The following is a 7489-nucleotide window of genomic DNA, read 5'->3' on the forward strand; positions in this document are numbered from 1 at the left end:
CACCAGAAGTGTGTTTTCATACAAAAACTGTTAATTACAACTAACTTTGTCCATCCGATTCGAACTTTGTTCTTTGATTTGAAGTTCCACCAGAAGTGTGTTTTCATACAAAAACTGTTAATTACAACTAACTTTGTCCATCCGATTCGAACTTTGTACTTTGATACGAAGTTCCACCAGAAGTGTGTTTTCATACAAAAACTGTTAATTACAACTAACTTTGTCCATCCAAAACGAACTTTGTACTTTGCTATGAAGTTCCACCAGAAGTGTGTTTTCATACAAAAACTGTTAATTACAACTAACTTTGTCCATCCGATTCGAACTTTGTTCTTTGATTTGAAGTTCCACCAGAAGTGTGTTTTCATACAAAAACTGTTAATTACAACTAACTTTGTCCATCCGATTCGAACTTTGTACTTTGATAGGAAGTTCCACCAGAAGTGTGTTTTCATACAAAAACTGTTAATTACAACTAACTTTGTCCATCCGATTCGAACTTTGTTCTTTGATTTGAAGTTCCACCAGAAGTGTGTTTTCATACAAAAACTGTTAATTACAACTAACTTTGTCCATCCGATTCGAACTTTGTACTTTGATACGAAGTTCCACTAGAAGTGTGTTTTCATACAAAAACTGTTAATTACAACTAACTTTGTCCATCCGATTCGAACTTTGTACTTTGATATGAAGTTGCACCAGAAGTGTGTTTTCATACAAAAACTGTTAATTACAACTAACTTTGTCCATCCGATTCGAACTTTGTACTTTGATAGGAAGTTGCACCAGAAGTGAGTTTTCATACAAAAACTGTTATTAACAACTAACTTTGTCCATCCAAAACGAACTTTGTACTTTGCTATGAAGTTCCACCAGAAGTGTGTTTTCATACAAAAACTGTTAATTACAACTAACTTTGTCCATCCGATTCGAACTTTGTACTTTGATAGGAAGTTCCACCAGAAGTGTGTTTTCATACAAAAACTGTTAATTACAACTAACTTTGTCCATCCGATTCGAACTTTGTACTTTGATATGAAGTTGCACCAGAAGTGTGTTTTCATACAAAAACTGTTAATTACAACTAACTTTGTCCATCCGATTCGAACTTTGTACTTTGATACGAAGTTCCACCAGAAGTGTGTTTTCATACAAAAACTGTTAATTACAACTAACTTTGTCCATCCAAAACGAACTTTGTACTTTGCTATGAAGTTCCACCAGAAGTGTGTTTTCATACAAAAACTGTTAATTACAACTAACTTTGTCCATCCGATTCGAACTTTGTACTTTGATAGGAAGTTCCACCAGAAGTGTGTTTTCATACAAAAACTGTTAATTACAACTAACTTTGTCCATCCGATTCGAACTTTGTACTTTGCTATGAAGTTCCACCAGAAGTGTGTTTTCATACAAAAACTGTTAATTACAACTAACTTTGTCCATCCGATTCGAACTTTGTACTTTGATAGGAAGTTCCACCAGAAGTGTGTTTTCATACAAAAACTGTTAATTACAACTAACTTTGTCCATCCGATTCGAACTTTGTTCTTTGATTTGAAGTTCCACCAGAAGTGTGTTTTCATACAAAAACTGTTAATTACAACTAACTTTGTCCATCCGATTCGAACTTTGTACTTTGATATGAAGTTGCACCAGAAGTGTGTTTTCATACAAAAACTGTTAATTACAATTAACTTTGTCCATGCGATTCGAACTTTGTTCGTTGATATGAAGTTCCACCAGAAGTGTGTTTTCATACAAAAACTGTTAATTACAACTAACTTTGTCCATCCGATTCGAACTTTGTTCTTTGATATGAAGTTCCACCAGAAGTGTGTTTTCATACAAAAACTGTTAATTACAACTAACTTTGTCCATCCGATTCGAACTTTGTTCTTTGATATGAAGTTGCACCAGAAGTGTGTTTTCATACAAAAACTGTTAATTACAACTAACTTTGTCCATCCAAAACGAACTTTGTACTTTGCTATGAAGTTCCACCAGAAGTGTGTTTTCATACAAAAACTGTTAATTACAACTAACTTTGTCCATCCGATTCGATCTTTGTACTTTGATAGGAAGTTCCACCAGAAGTGTGTTTTCATACAAAAACTGTTAATTACAACTAACTTTGTCCATCCGATTCGAACTTTGTTCTTTGATTTGAAGTTCCACCAGAAGTGTGTTTTCATACAAAAACTGTTAATTACAACTAACTTTGTCCATCCGATTCGAACTTTGTACTTTGATACGAAGTTCCACTAGAAGTGTGTTTTCATACAAAAACTGTTAATTACAATTAACTTTGTCCATGCGATTCGAACTTTGTTCGTTGATATGAAGTTCCACCAGAAGTGTGTTTTCATACAAAAACTGTTAATTACAACTAACTTTGTCCATCCAAAACGAACTTTGTACTTTGCTATGAAGTTCCACCAGAAGTGTGTTTTCATACAAAAACTGTTAATTACAACTAACTTTGTCCATCCGATTCGATCTTTGTACTTTGATAGGAAGTTCCACCAGAAGTGTGTTTTCATACAAAAACTGTTAATTACAACTAACTTTGTCCATCCGATTCGAACTTTGTTCTTTGATTTGAAGTTCCACCAGAAGTGTGTTTTCATACAAAAACTGTTAATTACAACTAACTTTGTCCATCCGATTCGAACTTTGTACTTTGATACGAAGTTCCACTAGAAGTGTGTTTTCATACAAAAACTGTTAATTACAACTAACTTTGTCCATCCGATTCGAACTTTGTTCTTTGATATGAAGTTCCACCAGAAGTGTGTTTTCATACAAAAACTGTTAATTACAACTAACTTTGTCCATCCGATTCGAACTTTGTACTTTGATAGGAAGTTCCACCAGAAGTGTGTTTTCATACAAAAACTGTTAATTACAATTAACTTTGTCCATGCGATTCGAACTTTGTTCGTTGATATGAAGTTCCACCAGAAGTGTGTTTTCATACAAAAACTGTTAATTACAACTAACTTTGTCCATCCGATTCAAACTTTGTTCTTTGATATGAAGTTCCACCAGAAGTGTGTTTTCATACAAAAACTGTTAATTACAACTAACTTTGTCCATCCGATTCGAACTTTGTTCTTTGATATGAAGTTCCACCAGAAGTGTGTTTTCATACAAAAACTGTTAATTACAACTAACTTTGTCCATCCAAAACGAACTTTGTTCGTTAATATGAAATTCCACTAGAAGTGTGTTTTCATACAAAAACTGTTAATTACAACTAACTTTGTCCATCCGATTCGAACTTTGTTCTTTGATTTGCAGTTGCACCAGAAGTGTGTTTTCATACAAAAACTGTTAATTACAACTAACTTTGTCCATCCGATTCGAACTTTGTACTTTGATAGGAAGTTGTACCAGAAGTGAGTTTTCATACAAAAACTGTTAATTACAACTAACTTTGTCCATCCGATTCGAACTTTGTTCTTTGATTTGAAGTTCCACCAGAAGTGAGTTTTCATACAAAAACTGTTAATTACAACTAACTTTGTCCATCCGATTCGAACTTTGTTCTTTGATTTGAAGTTCCACCAGAAGTGTGTTTTCATACAAAAACTGTTAATTACAACTAACTTTGTCCATCCGATTCGAACTTTGTTCTTTGATTTGCAGTTGCACCAGAAGTGTGTTTTCATACAAAAACTGTTAATTACAACTAACTTTGTCCATCCGATTCGAACTTTGTACTTTGATAGGAAGTTGTACCAGAAGTGAGTTTTCATACAAAAACTGTTAATTACAACTAACTTTGTCCATCCGATTCGAACTTTGTTCTTTGATTTAAAGTTCCACCAGAAGTGAGTTTTCATACAAAAACTGTTAATTACAACTAACTTTGTCCATCCGATTCGAACTTTGTACTTTGATACGAAGTTCCACCAGAAGTGTGTTTTCATACAAAAACTGTTAATTACAACTAACTTTGTCCATCCGATTCGAACTTTGTTCTTTGATTTGAAGTTCCACCAGAAGTGTGTTTTCATACAAAAACTGTTAATTACAACTAACTTTGTCCATCCGATTCGAACTTTGTTCTTTGATTTGCAGTTGCACCAGAAGTGTGTTTTCATACAAAAACTGTTAATTACAACTAACTTTGTCCATCCGATTCGAACTTTGTACTTTGATAGGAAGTTGTACCAGAAGTGAGTTTTCATACAAAAACTGTTAATTACAACTAACTTTGTCCATCCGATTCGAACTTTGTTCTTTGATTTGCAGTTGCACCAGAAGTGTGTTTTCATACAAAAACTGTTAATTACAACTAACTTTGTCCATCCGATTCGAACTTTGTACTTTGATAGGAAGTTGCACCAGAAGTGAGTTTTCATACAAAAACTGTTAATTACAACTAACTTTGTCCATCCGATTCGAACTTTGTTCTTTGATTTGCAGTTGCACCAGAAGTGTGTTTTCATACAAAAACTGTTAATTACAACTAACTTTGTCCATCCGATTCGAACTTTGTTCTTTGATTTGAAGTTCCACCAGAAGTGAGTTTTCATACAAAAACTGTTAATTACAACTAACTTTGTCCATCCGATTCGAACTTTGTTCTTTGATTTGAAGTTCCACCAGAAGTGTGTTTTCATACAAAAACTGTTAATTACAACTAACTTTGTCCATCCGATTCGAACTTTGTACTTTGATACGAAGTTCCACCAGAAGTGTGTTTTCATACAAAAACTGTTAATTACAACTATCTTTGTCCATCCGATTCGAACTTTGTTCTTTGATTTGAAGTTCCACCAGAAGTGTGTTTTCATACAAAAACTGTTAATCACAACTAACTTTGTCCATCCGATTCGAACTTTGTACTTTGATACGAAGTTCCACCAGAAGTGTGTTTTCATACAAAAACTGTTAATTACAACTAACTTTGTCCATCCGATTCGAACTTTGTTCTTTGATATGAAGTTCCACTAGAAGTGTGTTTTCATACAAAAACTGTTAATTACAACTAACTTTGTCCATCCGATTCGAACTTTGTACTTTGATACGAAGTTCCACCAGAAGTGTGTTTTCATACAAAAACTGTTAATTACAACTAACTTTGTCCATCCGATTCGAACTTTGTTCTTTGATATGAAGTTCCACCAGAAGTGTGTTTTCATACAAAAACTGTTAATTACAACTATCTTTGTCCTTCCGATTCGAACTTTGTTGTTTGATTTGAAGTTCCACCAGATGTGTGTTTTCATACAAAAACTGTTAATTACAACTAACTTTGTCCATCCGATTCGAACTTTGTTCTTTGATTTGAAGTTCCACTAGAAGTGTGTTTTTATACAAAAACTGTCTAACTTTGTCCATCCGATTCGAACTTTGTACTTTGATATGAAGTTCCACCAGAAGTGTGTTTTTATACAAAAACTGTTAATTACAACTAACTTTGTCCATCCGATTCGAACTTTGTTCTTTGATTTGAAGTTCCACCAGAAGTGTGTTTTCATACAAAAACTGTTAATTACAACTAACTTTGTCCATCCGATTCGAACTTTGTTCTTTGATTTGAAGGTCCACCAGAAGTGTGTTTTCATACAAAAACTGTTAATTAGAACTAACTTTGTCCATCCGATTCGAACTTTGTAATTTGATAGGAAGTTGTACCAGAAGTGTGTTTTCATACAAAAACTGTTAATTACAACTAACTTTGTCCATCCAAAACGAACTTTGTACTTTGCTATGAAGTTCCACCAGAAGTGTGTTTTCATACAAAAACTGTTAATTACAACTAACTTTGTCCATCCGATTCGAACTTTGTACTTTGATAGGAAGTTCCACCAGAAGTGTGTTTTCATACAAAAACTGTTAATTACAACTAACTTTGTCCATCCGATTCGAACTTTGTACTTTGATATGAAGTTGCACCAGAAGTGTGTTTTCATACAAAAACTGTTAATTACAACTAACTTTGTCCATCCGATTCGAACTTTGTACTTTGATACGAAGTTCCACCAGAAGTGTGTTTTCATACAAAAACTGTTAATTACAACTAACTTTGTCCATCCGATTCGAACTTTGTTCTTTGATTTGAAGTTCCACCAGAAGTGTGTTTTCATACAAAAACTGTTAATTACAACTAACTTTGTCCATCCGATTCGAACTTTGTACTTTGATACGAAGTTCCACTAGAAGTGTGTTTTCATACAAAAACTGTTAATTACAACTAACTTTGTCCATCCAAAACGAACTTTGTACTTTGCTATGAAGTTCCACCAGAAGTGTGTTTTCATACAAAAACTGTTAATTACAACTAACTTTGTCCATCCGATTCGAACTTTGTACTTTGATAGGAAGTTGCACCAGAAGTGAGTTTTCATACAAAAACTGTTAATTACAACTAACTTTGTCCATCCGATTCGAACTTTGTTCTTTGATTTGAAGTTCCACCAGAAGTGTGTTTTCATACAAAAACTGTTAATTACAACTAACTTTGTCCATCCGATTCGAACTTTGTACTTTGATACGAAGTTCCACTAGAAGTGTGTTTTCATACAAAAACTGTTAATTACAACTAACTTTGTCCATCCGATTCGAACTTTGTACTTTGATACGAAGTTCCACTAGAAGTGTGTTTTCATACAAAAACTGTTAATTACAACTAACTTTGTCCATCCGATTCGAACTTTGTACTTTGATACGAAGTTCCACTAGAAGTGTGTTTTCATACAAAAACTGTTAATTACAACTAACTTTGTCCATCCGATTCGAACTTTGTACTTTGATAGGAAGTTGCACCAGAAGTGAGTTTTCATACAAAAACTGTTAATTACAACTAACTTTGTCCATCCAAAACGAACTTTGTTCTTTGATTTGCAGTTGCACCAGAAGTGTGTTTTCATACAAAAACTGTTAATTACAACTAACTTTGTCCATCCGATTCGAACTTTGTTCTTTGATTTGAAGTTCCACCAGAAGTGAGTTTTCATACAAAAACTGTTAATTACAACTAACTTTGTCCATCCGATTCGAACTTTGTTCTTTGATTTGAAGTTCCACCAGAAGTGTGTTTTCATACAAAAACTGTTAATTACAACTAACTTTGTCCATCCGATTCGAACTTTGTACTTTGATACGAAGTTCCACCAGAAGTGTGTTTTCATACAAAAACTGTTAATTACAACTAACTTTGTCCATCCGATTCGAACTTTGTACTTTGCTATGAAGTTCCACCAGAAGTGTGTTTTCATACAAAAACTGTTAATTACAACTAACTTTGTCCATCCGATTCGAACTTTGTACTTTGATAGGAAGTTGCACCAGAAGTGAGTTTTCATACAAAAACTGTTAATTACAACTAACTTTGTCCATCCGATTCGAACTTTGTTCTTTGATTTGAAGTTCCACCAGAAGTGTGTTTTCACAAAAACTGTTAATTACAACTAACTTTGTCCATCCGATTCGAACTTTGTACTTTGATAGGAAGTTGCACCAGAAGTGAGTTTTC

Source organism: Anopheles moucheti, unplaced genomic scaffold (genome assembly GCF_943734755.1).
Source record: "Anopheles moucheti unplaced genomic scaffold, idAnoMoucSN_F20_07 putative_Y_1, whole genome shotgun sequence".
NCBI lineage: Eukaryota > Metazoa > Arthropoda > Insecta > Diptera > Culicidae > Anopheles > Anopheles moucheti.